Source organism: Stenella coeruleoalba, assembly GCF_951394435.1.
Source record: "Stenella coeruleoalba genome assembly, contig: scaffold_143, whole genome shotgun sequence".
NCBI classification, from domain to species: domain Eukaryota; kingdom Metazoa; phylum Chordata; class Mammalia; order Artiodactyla; family Delphinidae; genus Stenella; species Stenella coeruleoalba.
Genome location: NW_027646418.1, coordinates 679,721 through 698,577, shown reverse-complemented (window position 1 = coordinate 698,577; position 18,857 = coordinate 679,721). Strand labels below are relative to the sequence as shown.

General features: G+C 43.7%; 1 long non-coding RNA gene across 2 annotated transcripts in view; it reads right to left on the bottom strand.

The window, feature by feature from the left end:
- LOC307181130 overlaps nucleotides 1-18,857 on the bottom strand; it is a 341,735-nt gene that overhangs the window by 206,790 nt on the left and 116,088 nt on the right. Inside the window, exon 4 of one of the 2 annotated variants that reach the window (XR_013825933.1) lies at nucleotides 2,457-2,514. The exons of the other annotated variant lie outside the window; for it this stretch is intronic. This is a non-coding gene — a long non-coding RNA (uncharacterized lncRNA). Of the gene's footprint in view, nucleotides 1-2,456; nucleotides 2,515-18,857 lie in introns of those variants that run through there. 2 annotated transcript variants of the gene reach the window in all.

The following is an 18,857-nucleotide window of genomic DNA, read 5'->3' as shown; positions in this document are numbered from 1 at the left end:
GTTTGCAATTTCTGTGGAAGATGAACAGGAATAGCGAGAACCAATGAGAGACTAGCTGGAGGTGTCTGGACGGGCAAATTTAACTCTCATTTCCCACCAGGAAGAGGAATTAACCAAAGGCTCAGCGTGCCGTGCCGGAACCAGATTAGGGCCTGAAGCCATCCTGTGGTGTTGCGGCCAGGTCACAAGAAAGGGATTGAAGAAAGGAGCTCAGGGGCACTGTAATTCACAAACCTGCAGAGTTATAAATGACAGCTATCGTCCAAAAATATACTGAAGTAAGGCTGCCAAGAGGAATTGAAAGCGGGACAGAATTGCAGGAAACCGATTTCAGGAGGTAGACTGGAATTGCATTGAAAGCATAGGACAAGAGGCAGAACGTCCACAATGATGCACTTGGCCAAAAAGGGCGTATGCGTTTTTTCCTGAATATATTCAGGAAAAAATGCATACGCCCTTTTTGGCCAACCAAGCAAGCTTGCAAAGGAAATCTGCACTACAATGAAGTCTCACTTCCCCCCGGTCAAAAGGGCCATCTGAAAAAAGTGTAAAATCCAGAAAGTCAGGACAGGCCATGGAGAACTGGGAGCCTTGTTATGCTGATGGGCGGGATGTAAATTGCCAACAGACACTCGGGAGAAGTGTATGGTGTTTCCTGAAACATCTAAAAAACAAAGCAACAGAGCCTAAGGCACTTCCTCTTATGGTCCTACAGCTTAGGGAAATTAAAATCAAAAAGACACAGCCACCCCAAAGTTTGGGACGCCTCTGTTTACAAGAACCTCGTTTACAGTACAAGTTCAACATCGCAGAAAGTGAAAAATGGATAAAGAAGTTGTGGTATTTACTTACAAAACAATATCACTCAGCAATGAAATCTATGTCATCAGGCCCTTAGCAGCACAATGAATGGATTCAGGTATGATGATTCTAACTGAAATAAGTCACACAGAAAAAGAAACATCATAAGATATCTGTAATACACGGAATGTAAACGTGGCTACACAGGAACTGAATTACAGAGCAGAACAGGGTCTCAAATTTAGAAAACCAACTTATGCTTGCTTAAGGGGAAAGGTGAGTTGGGGTGCTGCATAAAACCAGAGACTGAAATGAGCACAGATAAAGTTCCTTAAGCCAAATATGGAATAGACAAGAGCTACTCTTTGCTCAACAAAATGGACTCAACACCGCATATTAAACGCCTAAGAATGTACCTGACTAGTAAGTATCTTAAAACCTATGGATTGCTATGTCTCCGAAAGAGAATCAAGCATGTGTACAGGGGCATAAACGCAGCAGTGATAGGATTGGAGAGGTTCGGTGAGCAAATGAAGACCCTTTGAAGTCATATTGCATGGTACCCATTCCACGGGTTTCAACTACCCATGTTTAAGGTATTCTTCCTTCAGCCAAAACATGCATGTGGAACCTAGAGTATGATCAACCATGTGATCGGGAGACGTGTTCAAATATGTCTCAGTTTTCCTTCCCTGGTACTCGGGTGCAACATTCCAGACGCTTTACTAACACTCTCCCGACTTGGAGAGTCAGTCCCTTTAACCTCCTGTTTGGCCCAGTTTGCAATTTCTGCGGAAGATGAACAGGAATAGCGAGAACCAATGAGAGACTAGCTGGAGGTGTCTGGACGGGCAAATTTAACTCTCATTTCCCACCAGGAAGAGGAATTAACCAAAGGCTCAGCGTGCCGTGCCGGAACCAGATTAGGGCCTGAAGCCATCCTGCGGTGTTGCGGCCAGCTCACAAGAGAGGGAGTTGAAGAAAGGAGCTCAGGGGCACTGTAATTCACAAACCTGCAGAGTTATAAATGACAGCTATCGTCCAAAAATATACTGAAGTAAGGCTGCCAAGGGGACTTGAAAGCGGGGCAGAATTGCAGGAAACCGATTTCAGGAGGTAGACTGGAATTGCATTGAAAGCATAGGAAAAGAGGCAGAACGTCCACAATGATGCACTTGGCCAAAAAGGGCTTATGCGTTTTTTCCTGAATATATTCAGGAAATAACGCATACGCCCTTTTTGGCCAACCAAGCAAACTTGCAAAGGAAATCTGCACTACAATGAAGTCTCACTTCCCCCCGGTCAAAAGGGCCATCTGAAAAAAGTGTAAAATCCAGAAAGGCAGGACAGGCAATGGAGAACTGGGAGCCTTGTTATGCTGATGGGTGGGATGTAAGTTGCCAACAGACACTCGGGAGAAGTGTATGGTGTTTCCTGAAACATCTAAAAAACAAAGCAACAGAGCCTAGGGCACTTCCACTTATGGTCCTATAGATTAGGGAAATTAAAATCAAAAAGACACAACCACCCCAAAGTTTGGGACGCCTCTGATTACAAGAACCTCGTTTACAGTACAAGTTCAACATCGCAGAAAGTGAAAAATGGAAAAAGAAGTTGTGGTATTTACTTACTAAGCAATATCACTCAGCAATGAAATCTATGTCATCTGGCCCGTAGCAGCACAATGAGTGGATTCAGGTATGATGATTCTAACTGAAATAAGTCACACAGAAAAAGAAACATCATAAGATATCACTAATACACGGAATGTAAACTTGGCTACAGAGGAACTGAATTACAGAACAGAACAGGGTCTCAAATTTAGAAAACCAACTTATGCTTGCTTAAGGGTAAAGGTGAGTTGGGGTGCTGCATAAAACCAGAGATTGAAATGAGCACAGATAAAGTTCCTTAAGCCAAATATGGAGTAGACAAGAGCTACTCCTTGCTCAACGAAATGGACTCAACACCGCATATTAAACGCCTAAGAATGTACCTGACTAGTAAGTATCTTAAAACCTATGGATTGCTATGTCTCCGAAAGAGAATCAAGCATGTGTACAGGGGCATAAACGCAGCAGTGATAGGATTGGAGAGGTTCGGTGAGCAAATGAAGACCCTTTGAAGTCATATTGCATGGTACCCATTCCACGGGTTTCAACTACCCAGGTTTAAGGTATTCTTCCTTCAGCCAAAACATGCATGTGGAACCTAGAGTATGATCAACCATGTGATCGGGAGACGTGTTCAAATATGTCTCAGTTTTCGGACCCTGGTATTCGGTTGCAACATTCCAGACGCTTTATTAACACTCTCCCGACTTGGAGAGTCAGTCACTTTAACCTCCTGTTTGGCCCAGTTTGCAATTTCTGTGGAAGATGAACAGGAATAGCGAGAACCAATGAGAGACTAGCTGGAGGTGTCTGGACGGGCAAATTTAACTCTCATTTCCCACCAGGAAGAGGAATTAACCAAAGGCTCAGCGTGCCGTGCCGGAACCAGATTAGGGCCTGAAGCCATCCTGTGGTGTTGCGGCCAGGTCACAAGAAAGGGATTGAAGAAAGGAGCTCAGGGGCACTGTAATTCACAAACCTGCAGAGTTATAAATGACAGCTATCGTCCAAAAATATACTGAAGTAAGGCTGCCAAGAGGACTTGAAAGCGGGGCAGAATTGCAGGAAACTGATTTCAGGAGGTAGACTGGAATTGCATTTCAAGCATAGGAAAAGAGGCAGACCGTCCACAATGATGCACTTGGCCAAAAAGTGCGTATGCGTTTTTTCCTGAATATATTCAGGAAAAAACGCATACGCCCTTTTTGGCCAACCAAGCAAGCTTGCAAAGGAAATCTGCACTACAATGAAGTCTCACTTCCCCCCGGTCAAAAGGGCCATCTGAAAAAAGTGTAAAATCCAGAAAGTCAGGACAGGCCATGGAGAACTGGGAGCCTTGTTATGCTGATGGGGGGGATGTAAATTGCCAACAGACACTCGGGAGAAGTGTATGGTGTTTCCTGAAACATCTAAAAAACAAAGCAACAGAGCCTAAGGCACTTCCTCTTATGGTCCTACAGCTTAGGGAAATTAAAATCAAAAAGACACAGCCACCCCAAAGTTTGGGACGCCTCTGTTTACAAGAACCTCGTTTACAGTACAAGTTCAACATCGCAGAAAGTGAAAAATGGATAAAGAAGTTGTGGTATTTACTTACAAAACAATATCACTCAGCAATGAAATCTATGTCATCAGGCCCTTAGCAGCACAATGAATGGATTCAGGTATGATGATTCTAACTGAAATAAGTCACACAGAAAAAGAAACATCATAAGATATCTGTAATACACGGAATGTAAACGTGGCTACACAGGAACTGAATTACAGAGCAGAACAGGGTCTCAAATTTAGAAAACCAACTTATGCTTGCTTAAGGGGAAAGGTGAGTTGGGTGCTGCATAAAACCAGAGACTGAAATGAGAACAGATAAAGTTCCTTAAGCCAAATATGGAATAGACAAGAGCTACTCTTTGCTCAACAAAATGGACTCAACACCGCATATTAAACGCCTAAGAATGTACCTGACTAGTAAGTATCTTAAAACCTATGGATTGCTATGTCTCCGAAAGAGAATCAAGCATGTGTACAGGGGCATAAACGCAGCAGTGATAGGATTGGAGAGGTTCGGTGAGCAAATGAAGACCCTTTGAAGTCATATTGCATGGTACCCATTCCACGGGTTTCAACTACCCAGGTTTAAGGTATTCTTCCTTCAGCCAAAACATGCATGTGGAACCTAGAGTATGATCAACCATGTGATCGGGAGACGTGTTCAAATATGTCTCAGTTTTCGGACCCTGGTATTCGGTTGCAACATTCCAGACGCTTTATTAACACTCTCCCGACTTGGAGAGTCAGTCACTTTAACCTCCTGTTTGGCCCAGTTTGCAATTTCTGTGGAAGATGAACAGGAATAGCGAGAACCAATGAGAGACTAGCTGGAGGTGTCTGGACGGGCAAATTTAACTCTCATTTCCCACCAGGAAGAGGAATTAACCAAAGGCTCAGCGTGCCGTGCCGGAACCAGATTAGGGCCTGAAGCCATCCTGTGGTGTTGCGGCCAGGTCACAAGAAAGGGATTGAAGAAAGGAGCTCAGGGGCACTGTAATTCACAAACCTGCAGAGTTATAAATGACAGCTATCGTCCAAAAATATACTGAAGTAAGGCTGCCAAGAGGACTTGAAAGCGGGGCAGAATTGCAGGAAACTGATTTCAGGAGGTAGACTGGAATTGCATTTCAAGCATAGGAAAAGAGGCAGACCGTCCACAATGATGCACTTGGCCAAAAAGTGCGTATGCGTTTTTTCCTGAATATATTCAGGAAAAAACGCATACGCCCTTTTTGGCCAACCAAGCAAGCTTGCAAAGGAAATCTGCACTACAATGAAGTCTCACTTCCCCCCGGTCAAAAGGGCCATCTGAAAAAAGTGTAAAATCCAGAAAGTCAGGACAGGCCATGGAGAACTGGGAGCCTTGTTATGCTGATGGGGGGGATGTAAATTGCCAACAGACACTCGGGAGAAGTGTATGGTGTTTCCTGAAACATCTAAAAAACAAAGCAACAGAGCCTAAGGCACTTCCTCTTATGGTCCTACAGCTTAGGGAAATTAAAATCAAAAAGACACAGCCACCCCAAAGTTTGGGACGCCTCTGTTTACAAGAACCTCGTTTACAGTACAAGTTCAACATCGCAGAAAGTGAAAAATGGATAAAGAAGTTGTGGTATTTACTTACAAAACAATATCACTCAGCAATGAAATCTATGTCATCAGGCCCTTAGCAGCACAATGAATGGATTCAGGTATGATGATTCTAACTGAAATAAGTCACACAGAAAAAGAAACATCATAAGATATCTGTAATACACGGAATGTAAACGTGGCTACACAGGAACTGAATTACAGAGCAGAACAGGGTCTCAAATTTAGAAAACCAACTTATGCTTGCTTAAGGGGAAAGGTGAGTTGGGTGCTGCATAAAACCAGAGACTGAAATGAGAACAGATAAAGTTCCTTAAGCCAAATATGGAATAGACAAGAGCTACTCTTTGCTCAACAAAATGGACTCAACACCGCATATTAAACGCCTAAGAATGTACCTGACTAGTAAGTATCTTAAAACCTATGGATTGCTATGTCTCCGAAAGAGAATCAAGCATGTGTACAGGGGCATAAACGCAGCAGTGATAGGATTGGAGAGGTTTGGTGAGCAAATGAAGACCCTTTGAAGTCATATTGCATGGTACCCATTCCACGGGTTTCAACTACCCATGTTTAAGGTATTCTTCCTTCAGCCAAAACATGCATGTGGAACCCAGAGTATGATCAACCATGTGATCGGCAGACGTGTTCAAATATGTCTCAGTTTTCGTACCCTGGTACTCGGGTGCAACATTCCAAACGCTTTACTAACACTCTCCCGACTTGGAGAGTCAGTCACTTTAACCTCCTGTTTGGCCCAGTTTGCAATTTCTGCGGAAGATGAACAGGAATAGCGAGAACCAATGAGAGACTAGCTGGAGGTGTCTGGACGGGCAAATTTAACTCTCATTTCCCACCAGGAAGAGGAATTAACCAAAGGCTCAGCGTGCCGTGCCGGAACCAGATTAGGGCCTGAAGCCATCCTGCGGTGTTGCGGCCAGGTCACAAGAAAGGGAGTTGAAGAAAGGAGCTCAGGGGCACTGTAATTCACAAACCTGCAGAGTTATAAATGACAGCTATCGTCCAAAAATATACTGAAGTAAGGCTGCCAAGAGGACTTGAAAGCGGGGCAGAATTGCAGGAAACCGATTTCAGGAGGTAGACTGGAATTGCATTGAAAGCATAGGAAAAGAGGCAGAACGTAAACAATGATGCACTTGGCCAGAAATTGCGTATGCGTTTTTTCCTGAATATATCCAGGAAAAAACGCATACGCCCGTTTTGGCCAACCAAGCAAACATGCAAAGGAAATCTGCACTACAATGAAGTCTCACTTCCCCCCGGTCAAAAGGGCCATCTGAAAAAAGTGTAAAATCCAGAAAGGCAGGACAGGCCATGGAGAACTGGGAGCCTTGTTATGCTGATGGGCGGGATGTAAATTGCCAACAGACACTCTGGAGAAGTGTATGGTGTTTCCTGAAACATCTAAAAAACAAAGCAACAGAGCCTAGGGCACTTCCACTTATGGTCCTATAGCTTAGGGAAATTAAAATCAAAAAGACACAGCCACCCCAAAGTTTGGGACGCCTCTGTTTACAAGAACCTCTTTTATCGTACAAGATCAGTATCACAGAAAGTGAAAAATGGATAAAGAACTTGTGGTACTTACGTACAATGCAGTATCACTCAGCAATGAAATCTATGTCATCAGGCCCGTAGCAGCATAATGAGTGGATTCAGGTACGATGATTCTAACTGAAATAAGTCACACAGAAAAAGAAATATCATAAGATATCACTAATACACGGAATGTAAACTTGGCTACACAGGAACTGAATTCCAAAACAGAACAGGGTCTCAAATTTAGAAAACCAACTTATGCTTGCTTAAGGGGAAAGGTGAGTTGGGGTGCTGCATAAAACCAGAGATTGAAATGAGCACAGATAAAGTTCCTTAAGCGAAATATGGGATAGACAAGAGCTACTCCTTGCTCAACGAAATGGACTCAACACCCCATATTAAACGCCTGAGAATGTACCTGACTAGTAAGTATCTTAAAACCTATGGATTGCTATGTCTCCAAAAGAGAATCAAGCATGTGTACAGGGGCATAAACGCAGCAGTGATAGGATTGGAGAGGTTCGGTGAGCAAATGAAGACCCTTTGAAGTCATATTGCATGGTACCCATTCCACGGGTCTCAACTCTCCAGGTTTAAGGTATTCTTCCTTCAGCTAAAACATGCATGTGGAACCCAGAGTATGATCAACCGTGTGAACGGGAGATGTGTTCAAATATGTCTCAGTTTTCCTCCCCTGGTACTCGGGTGCAACATTCCAGACGCTTTACTAACACTCTCCCCACTTGGGGGGTCAGCGCCTTTAACCTCCTGTTTGGCCCAGTTTGCAATTTCTGCGGAAGATGAACAGGAATAGGGAGAACCAATGAGAGACTAGCTGGAGGTGTCTGGACGGGCAAATTTAACTCTCATTTCCCACCAGGAAGTGGAAATAACCAAATGCTCAGCGTGCCGTGTCGGAACAAGATTAGGGCCTGAAGCCATCCTGCGGTGTTGCGGCAAGCTCATAAGAAAGTGAATTGAAGAAAGGAGCTCAGGGGCACTGTAATTCACAAACCTGCAGAGTTATAAATGACAGCTATCGTCCAAAAATATACTGAAGTAAGGCTGCCAAGAGGACTTGAAAGCGGGGCAGAATTGCAGGAAACCGATTTCAGGAGGTAGACTGGAATTGCATTGAAAGCATAGGAAAAGAGGCAGAACGTCCACAATGATGCACTTGGCCAAAAAGTGCGTATGCGTTTTTTCCTGAATATATTCAGGAAAAAACGCATACGCACTTTTTGGGCAACCAAGCAAGCTTGCAAAGGAAATCTGCACTACAATGAAGTCTCACTTCCCCCCGGTCAAAAGGGCCATCTGAAAAAAGTGTAAAATCCAGAAAGGCAGGACAGGCCATGGAGAACTGGGAGCCTTGTTATGCTGATGGGCGGGATGTAAATTGCCAACAGACACTCAGGAGAAGTGTATGGTGTTTCCTGAAACATCTAAAAAACAAAGCAACAGAGCCTAGGGCACTTCCACTTATGGTCCTATAGCTTAGGGAAATTAAAATCAAAAAGACACAGCCACCCCAATGTTTGGGACGCCTCTGTTTAAGAGAACCTCGTTTACAGTACAAGTTCAATATCACAGAAAGTGAAAAATGGATAAAGAACTTGTGGTACTTACGTACAATGCAGTATCACTCAGCAATGAAATCTATGTCATCAGGCCAATAGCAGCATAATGAGTGGATTCAGGTACGATGATTCTAACTGAAATAAGTCACACAGAAAAAGAAACATCATAAGATATCACTAATACACAGAATGTAAACTTGGCTACACAGGAACTGAATTCCAAAACAGTACAGGGTCTCAAATTTAGAAAACCAACTTCTGCTTGCTTAAGGGTAAAGGTGAGTTGGGGTGCTGCATAAAACCAGAGATTGAAATGAGCACAGATAAAGTTCCTTAAGCCAAATATGGAATAGACAAGAGCTACTCCTTGCTCAACGAAATGGACTCAACACCCCATATTAAACGCCTAAGAATGTACCTGACTAGTAAGTATCTTAAAACCTATGGATTGCTATGTCTCCGAAAGAGAATCAAGCATGTGTACAGGGGCATAAACGCAGCAGTGATAGGATTGGAGAGGTTTGGTGAGCAAATGAAGAACCTTTGAAGTCATATTGCATGGTACCCATTACACGGGTTTCAACTACCCAGGTTTAAGGAATTCTTCCTTCAGCTAAAACATGCATGTGGAAGCTAGAGTATGATCAACCATGTGATCGGGAGACGTGTTCAAATATGTCTCAGTTTTCGTACCCTGGTACTCGGGTGCAACATTCCAGACGCTTTACTAACACTCTCCCGACTTGGAGAGTCAGTCCCTTTAACCTCCTGTTTGGTCCAGTTTGCAATTTCTGCGGAAGATGAACAGGAATAGCGAGAACCAATGAGAGACTAGCTGGAGGTGTCTGGACGGGCAAATTTAACTCTCATTTCCCACCAGGAAGAGGAAATAACCAAAGGCTCAGCGTGCCGTCCCGGAACCATGTTAGGGCCTGAAGCCATCCTGCGGTGTTGCGGCCAGGTCACAAGAAAGCGAGTTGAAGAAAGGAGCTCAGGGGCACTGTAATTCACAAACCTGCAGAGTTATAAATGACAGCTATCGTCCAAAAATATACTGAAGTAAGGCTGCCAAGAGGACTTGAAAGCGGGGCAGAATTGCAGGAAACCGATTTCAGGAGGTAGACTGGAATTGCATTGAAAGCATAGGAAAAGAGGCAGAACGTCCACAATGATGCACTTGGCCAAAAAGGGCGTATGCATTTTTTCCTGAATAAATTCAGGAAAAAACGCATACGCACTTTTTGGCCAAACAAGCAAGCTTGCAAAGGAAATCTGCACTACAATGAAGTCTCACTTCCCCCCGGTCAAAAGGGCCATCTGAAAAAAGTGTAAAATCCAGAAAGGCAGGACAGGCCATGGAGAACTGGGAGCCTTGTTATGCTGATGGGCGGGATGTAAATTGCCAACAGACACTCGGGAGAAGTGTATGGTGTTTCCTGAAACATCTAAAAAACAAAGCAACAGAGCCTAGGGCACTTCCACTTATGGCCCTATAGCTTACGGAAATTAAAATCAAAAAGACACAGCCACCCCAAAGTTTGGGATGCCTCTGTTTACAAGAACCTCGTTTACCGTACAAGTTCAATATCACAGAAAGTGAAAAATGGATAAAGAACTTGTGGTACTTACGTACAATGCAGTATCACTCACCAATGAAATCTATGTCATAGGCCCGTAGCAGCATAATGAGTGGATTCAGGTACGATGATTCTAACTGAAATAAGTCACACAGAAAAAGAAACATCATAAGATATCACTAATACACGGAATGTAAACTTGGCTACACAGGAACTGAATTACAGAACAGAACAGGGTCTCAAATTTAGAAAACCAACTTCTGCTTGCTTAAGGGGAAAGGTGAGTTGGGGTGCTGCATAAAACCAGAGATTGAAATGAGCACAGATAAAGTTCCTAAAGCCAAATATGGAATAGACAAGAGCTACTCCTTGCTCAACGAAATGGACTCAACACCCCATATTAAACGCCTAAGAATGTACCTGACTAGTAAGTATCTTAAAACCTATGGATTGCTATGTCTCCAAAAGAGAATAAAGCGTGTGTACAGGGGCATAAACGCAGCAGTGATAGGATTGGAGAGGTTCGGTGAGCAAATGAAGACCCTTTGAAGTCATATTGCATGGTACCCATTCCACGGGTCTCAACGCTCCAGGTTTAAGGTATTCTTCCTTCAGCTAAAACATGCATGTGGAACCCAGAGTATGATCAACCGTGTGAACGGGAGACGTGTTCAAATATGTCTCAGTTTTCGTACCCTGGTACTCGGGTGCAACATTCCAGACGCTTTACTAACACTCTCTGCACTTGGGGTGACAGCGCCTTTAACCTCCTGTTCGGCCCAGTTTGCAATTTCTGCGGAAGATGAACAGGAATAGCGAGAACCAATGAGAGACTAGCTGGAGGTGTCTGGACGGGCAAATTTAACTCTCATTTCCCACCAGGAAGAGGAATTAACCAAAGGCTCAGCGTGCAGTGCCGGAAACAGATTAGGGCCTGAAGCCATCCTGCGGTGTTGAGGCCAGCTCACAAGAAAGCGAGTTGAAGAAAGGAGTTCAGGGGCACTGTAATTCACAAACCTGCAGAGATATAAATGACAGCTGTCGTCCAAAAATATACTGAAGTAAGGCTGCCAAGAGGAATTGAAAGCGGGACAGAATTGCAGGAAACCGATTTCAGGAGGTAGACTGGAATTGCATTGAAAGCATAGGAAAAGAGGCAGAACGTCCACAATGATGCACTTGGCCAAAAAGGGCGTATGCGTTTTTTCCTGAATATATTAAGGAAAAAATGCATACGCTCTTTTTGGCCAACCAAGCAAGCTTGCAAAGGAAATCTGCACTACAATGAAGTCTCACTTCCCCCCGGTCAAAAGGGCCATCTGAAAAAAGTGTAAAATCCAGAAAGGCAGGACAGGCCATGGAGAACTGGGAGCCTTGTTATGCTGATGGGCGGGATGTAAATTGCCAACAGACACTCGGGAAAAGTGTATGGTGTTTCCTGAAACATCTAAAAAACAAAGCAACAGAGCCTAAGGCACTTCCTCTTATGGTCCTACAGCTTAGGGAAATTAAAATAAAAAAGACACAGCCACCCCAAAGTTTGGGACGCCTCTGTTTACAAGAACCTCGTTTACAGTACAAGTTCAACATCGCAGAAAGTGAAAAATGGATAAAGAAGTTGTGGTATTTACTTACAAAGCAATATCACTCAGCAATGAAATCTATGTCATCAGGCCCTTAGCAGCATAATGAGTGGATTCAGGTATGATGATTCTAACTGAAATAAGTCACACAGAAAAAGAAACCTCATAAGATATCAGTAATACACGGAACGTAAACTTGGCTACACAGGAACTGAATTACAGAACAGAACAGGGTCTCAAATTTAGAAAACCAACTTATGCTTGCTTAAGGGGAAAGGTGAGTTGGGGTGCTGCATAAAACCAGAGATTGAAATGAGCACAGATAAAGTTCCTTAAGCCAAATATGGAATAGACAAGAGCTACTCCTTGCTCAACGAAATGGACTCAACACCGCATATTAAACGCCTAAGAATGTACCTGACTAGTAAGTATCTTAAAACCTATGGATTGTTATGTCTCCGAAAGAGAATCAAGCATGTGTACAGGGGCATAAACGCAGCAGTGATAGGATTGGAGAGGTTCGGTGAGCAAATGAAGACCCTTTGAAGTCATATTGCATGGTACCCATTCCACGGGTTTCAACTACCCAGGTTTAAGGTATTCTTCCTTCTGCCAAAACATGCATGTGGAACCTAGAGTATGATCAACCATGTGATCGGGAGACGTGTTCAAATATGTCTCAGTTTTCGTACCCTGGGACTCGGGTGCAACATTCCAGACGCTTTACTAACACTCTCCCCACTTGGAGGGTCAGCGCCTTTAATCTCCTGTTTGGCCCAGTTTGCAATTTCTGCGGAAGATGAACAGGAATAGGGAGAACCAATGAGAGACTAGCTGGAGGTGTCTGGACGGGCAAATTTAACTCTCATTTCCCACCAGGAAGAGGAAATAACCAAAGGCTCAGCGTGCCGTGCCAGAACCAGATTAGGGCCTGAAGCCATCTTGCGGTGTTGCGGCCAGGTCACAAGAAAGCGAGTTGAAGAAAGGAGCTCAGGGGCACTGTAATTCACAAACCTGCAGAGTTATAAATGACAGCTATCGTCCAAAAATATACTGAACTAAGGCTGCCAAGAGGACTTGAAAGCGGGGCAGAATTGCAGGAAACCGATTTCAGGAGGTAGACTGGAATTGCATTGAAAGCATAGGAAAAGAGGCAGAACGTCCACAATGATGCACTTGGCCAAAAAGGGCGTATGCGTTTTTTCCTGAATATATTCAGGAAAAAACGCATACGCCCTTTTTGGCCAACCAAGCAAGCTTGCAAAGGAAATCTGCACTACAATGAAGTCTCACTTCCCCCCGGTCAAAAGGGCCATCTGAAAAAAGTGTAAAATCCAGAAAGGCAGGACAGGCCATGGAGAACTGGGCGCCTTGTTATGCTGATGGGCGGGATGTAAATTGCCAACAGACACTCGGGAGAAGTGTATGGTGTTTCCTGAAACATCTAAAAAACAAAGCAACAGAGCCTAGGGCACTTCCACTTATGGTCCTATAGCTTAGGGAAATTAAAATCAAAAAGACACAGCCACCCCAAAGTTTGGGACGCCTCTGTTTACAAGAACCTCGTTTAGAGTACAAGTTCAACATCGCAGAATGTGAAAAATGGATAAAGAACTTGTGGTATTTACTTACAAAGCAATATCACTCAGCAATGAAATATATGTCATCAGGCCCTTAGCAGCACAATGAGTGGATTCAGGTACGATGATTCTAACTGAAATAAGTCACACAGAAAAAGAAACATCATAAGATATCAGTAATACACGGAATGTAAACTTGGCTACACAGGAACTGAATTCCAAAACAGAACAGGGTCTCAAATTTAGAAAACCAACTTATGCTTGCTTAAGGGGAAAGGTGAGTTGGGGTGCTGCATAAAACCAGAGATTGAAATGAGCACAGATAAAGTTCCTTAAGCGAAATATGGGATAGACAAGAGCTACTCCTTGCTCAACGAAATGGACTCAACACCCCATATTAAACGCCTGAGAATGTACCTGACTAGTAAGTATCTTAAAACCTATGGATTGCTATGTCTCCAAAAGAGAATCAAGCATGTGTACAGGGTCATAAACGCAGCAGTGATAGGATTGGAGAGGTTCGGTGAGCAAATGAAGACCCTTTGAAGTCATATTGCATGGTACCCATTCCACGGGTCTCAACTCTCCAGGTTTAAGGTATTCTTCCTTCAGCTAAAACATGCATGTGGAACCCAGAGTATGATCAACCGTGTGAACGGGAGATGTGTTCAAATATGTCTCAGTTTTCCTCCCCTGGTACTCGGGTGCAACATTCCAGACGCTTTACTAACACTCTCCCCACTTGGGGGGTCAGCGCCTTTAACCTCCTGTTTGGCCCAGTTTGCAATTTCTGCGGAAGATGAACAGGAATAGGGAGAACCAATGAGAGACTAGCTGGAGGTGTCTGGACGGGCAAATTTAACTCTCATTTCCCACCAGGAAGTGGAAATAACCAAATGCTCAGCGTGCCGTGTCGGAACAAGATTAGGGCCTGAAGCCATCCTGCGGTGTTGCGGCAAGCTCATAAGAAAGTGAATTGAAGAAAGGAGCTCAGGGGCACTGTAATTCACAAACCTGCAGAGTTATAAATGACAGCTATCGTCCAAAAATATACTGAAGTAAGGCTGCCAAGAGGACTTGAAAGCGGGGCAGAATTGCAGGAAACCGATTTCAGGAGGTAGACTGGAATTGCATTGAAAGCATAGGAAAAGAGGCAGAACGTCCACAATGATGCACTTGGCCAAAAAGTGCGTATGCGTTTTTTCCTGAATATATTCAGGAAAAAACGCATACGCACTTTTTGGGCAACCAAGCAAGCTTGCAAAGGAAATCTGCACTACAATGAAGTCTCACTTCCCCCCGGTCAAAAGGGCCATCTGAAAAAAGTGTAAAATCCAGAAAGGCAGGACAGGCCATGGAGAACTGGGAGCCTTGTTATGCTGATGGGCGGGATGTAAATTGCCAACAGACACTCAGGAGAAGTGTATGATGTTTCCTGAAACATCTAAAAAACAAAGCAACAGAGCCTAGGGCACTTCCACTTATGGTCCTATAGCTTAGGGAAATTAAAATCAAAAAGACGCAGCCACCCCAATGTTTGGGACGCCTCTGTTTAAGAGAACCTCGTTTACAGTACAAGTTCAACATCGCAGAAAGTGAAAAATGGATAAAGAAGTTGTGGTATTTACTTACAAAGCAATATCACTCAGCAATGAAATCTATGTCATCAGGCCCGTAGCAGCACAATGAGTGGATTCAGGTATGATGATTCTAACTGAAATAAGTCACACAGAAAAAGAAACATCATAAGATATCAGTAATACACGGAATGTAAACTTGGCTACACAGGAACTGAATTACAGAACAGAACAGGGTCTCAAATTTAGAAAACCAACTTATGCTTGCTTAAGGGTAAAGGTGAGTTGGGGTGCTGCATAAAACCAGAGATTGAAATGAGCACAGATAATGTTCCTTAAGCCAAATATGGAATAGACAAGAGCTACTCCTTGCTCAACGAAATGGACTCAACACCGCATATTAAGCGCCTAAGAATGTACCTGACTAGTAAGTATCTTAAAACCTATGGATTGCTATGTCTCCGAAAGAGAATCAAGCGTGTGTACAGGGGCATAAACGCAGCAGTGATAGGATTGGAGAGGTTCGGTGAGCAAATGAAGACCCTTTGAAGTCATATTGCATGGTACCCATTACACGGGTCTCAACTCTCCAGGTTTAAGGTATTCTTCCTTCAGCTAAAACATGCATGTGGAACCCAGAGTATGATCAACCGTGTGAACGGGAGACGTGTTCAAATATGTCTCAGTTTTCCTCCCCTGGTACTCGCGTGCAACACTCCAGACGCTTTTCTAACACTCTCCCAACTTGGAGAGTCAGCGCCTTTAATCTCCTGTTTGGCCCAGTTTGCAATTTCTGCGGAAGATGAACAAGAATAGCGAGAACCAATGAGAGACTAGCTGGAGGTGTCTGGACGGGCAAATTTAACTCTCATTTCCCACCAGGAAGAGGAATTAACCAAAGGCTCAGCGTGCCGTGCCGGAACCAGATTAGGGCCTGAAGCCATCCTGCGGTGTTGCGGCCAGCTCAAAAGAAAGCGAGTTGAAGAAAGGAGCTCAGGGGCACTGTAATTCACAAACCTGCAGAGTTATAAATGACAGCTATCGTCCAAAAATATACTGAGGTAAGGCTGCTAAGAGGACTTGAAAGCGGGGCAGAATTGCAGGAAACCGATTTCAGGAGGTAGACTGGAATTGCATTGAAAGCATAGGAAAAGAGGCAGAACGTCCACAATGATGCACTTGGCCAAAAAGGGCGTATGCGTTTTTTCCTGAATATATTCAGGAAAAAACGCATACGCCCTTTTTGGCCAACCAAGCAAGCTTGCAAAGGAAATCTGCACTACAATGAAGTCTCACTTCCCCCCGGTCAAAAGGGCCATCTGAAAAAAGTGTAAAATCCAGAAAGGCAGGACAGGCCATGCAGAACTGGGAGCCTTGTTATGCTGATGGGCGGGATGAAAATTGCCAACAGACACTCGGCAGAAGTGTATGGTGTTTCCTGAAACATCTAAAAAACAAAGCAACAGAGCCTAGGGCACTTCCACTTATGGTCCTATAGCTTAGGGAAATTAAAATCAAAAAGACACAGCCACCCCAATGATTGGGACGCCTCTGTTTACATGAACCTCGTTTACCGTACAAGTTCAATATCACAGAAAGTGAAAAATGGATAAAGAACTTGTGGTACTTACGTACAATGCAGTATCACTCAGCAATGAAATCTATGTCATCAGGTCCGTAGCAGCATAATGAGTGGATTCAGGTACGATGATTCTAACTGAAATAAGTCACACAGAAAAAGAAACATCATACGATATCACTAATACACGGAATGTAATCTTGGCTACACAGGAACTGAATTCCAAAACAGAACAGGGTCTCAAATTTAGAAACCCAACTTATGCTTGCTTAAGGGGAAAGGTGAGTTGGGGTGCTGCATAAAACCAGAGATTGAAATGAGCACAGATAAAGTTCCTTAAGCCAAATATGGAATACACAAGAGCTACTCCTTGCTCAACGAAATGGACTCAACACCGCATATTAAACGCCTAAGAATGTACCTGACTAGTAAGTATCTTAAAACCTATGGATTGCTATGTCTCCGAAAGAGAATCAAGCATGTGTACAGGGGCATAAACGCAGCAGTGATAGGATTGGAGAGGTTCGGTGAGCAAACAAAGACCCTTTGAAGTCATATTGCATGGTACCCATTCCACGGGTTTCAACTACCCAGGTTTAAGGTATTCTTCCTTCAGCTAAAACATGCATGTGGAACCTAGAGTATGATCAACCATGTGATCGGGAGACGTGTTCAAATATGTCTCAGTTTTCGTACCGTGGTACTCGGGTGCAACATTCCAGACGCTTTACTAACACTCTCCCCACTTGGAGAGTCAGCGCCTTTAATCTCCTGTTTGGCCCAGTTTGCAATTTCTGCGGAAGATGAACAGGAATAGCGAGAACCAATGAGAGACTAGCTGGAGGTGTCTGGACGGGCAAATTTAACTCTCATTTCCCAACAGGAAGAGGAATTAACCAAAGGCTCAGCGTGCCGTGCCGGAACCACACTAGGGCCTGAAGCAATGCAGCGGTGTTGCGGTCAGCTCACAAGAAAGCGAGTTGAAGAAAGGAGCTCAGGGGCACTGTAATTCACAAACCTGCAGAGTTATAAATGACAGCTATCGTCCAAAAAGATATTGAAGTAAGGCTGCCAAGAGGACTTGAAAGCGGGGCAGAATTGCAGGAAACCGATTTCAGGAGGTAGACTGGAATTGCATGTAAAGCATAGGAAAAGAGGCAGAACGTCCACAATGATGCACTTGGCCAAAAAGGGCGTATGCGTTTTTTCCTGAATATATTCAGGAAAAAACGCATACGCCCTTTTTGAACAAGCAAGCAAGCTTGCAAAGGAAATCTGCACTACAATGAAGTCTCACTGCCCCCCGGTCAAAAGGGCCATCTGAAAACAGTGTAAAATCCAGAAAGAAAGGACAGGCCATAGAGAACTGGGAGCCTTGTTATGCTGATGTGCGGGATGTCAATTGCCAACAGCCACTCTGGAGAAGTGTATGGTGTTTCCTGAAACATCTAAAAAACAAAGCAACAGAGCCTAGGGCACTTCCACTTATGGTCCTATAGCTTAGGGAAATTAAAATCAAAAAGACACAGCCACCCCAAAGTTTGGGACAGCACAGTTTACAAGAACCTCTTTTATGGTACAAGTTCAATATCACAGAAAGCGAAAAATGGATAAAGAATTTGTGGTACTTACGTACAATGCAATATCACTCAGCAATGAAATCTATGTCATCAGACCCATAGCAGCAAAATGAGTGGATTCAGGTACGATGATTCTAAGTGAAATAAGTCCCACAGAAAAAGAAACATCATAAGATATCACTACTACACGGAATGTAAACTTGCCTACACAGGAACTGAATTACAAAACAGAACAGGGTCTCAAATTTAGAAAACCAACTTATGCTTGCTTAAGGGTAAAGGTGCGTTGGGGTGCTGCATAAAACCAGAGATTGAAATTAGCACAGATACCATTCCATAAGCCAAATATGTAATAGACAGAGCTACTCCTTGGTCAACGAAGTGGACTCAACACCGCATATTAAACGCCTAAGAATATACCTGACTAGTAAGAATCTTAAAACCTATGGATTTATGTCTCCGAAAGAGAATCAAGCATGTGTACAGGGGCATAAACGCAGCAGTGATAGGATTGGTGAGTTTCGGTGAACAAATGCAGACCCTTTGAAGTCATATTGCATGGTATCCATTCCATGGGTCTCAACTCTCCAGGTTTAAGGGATTCTTACTTCAGCTAAAACATGCATGTGGAACCCAGAGTATGATCCACCATGTGATCGGGAGACGTGTTCAAATATGTCTCAGTT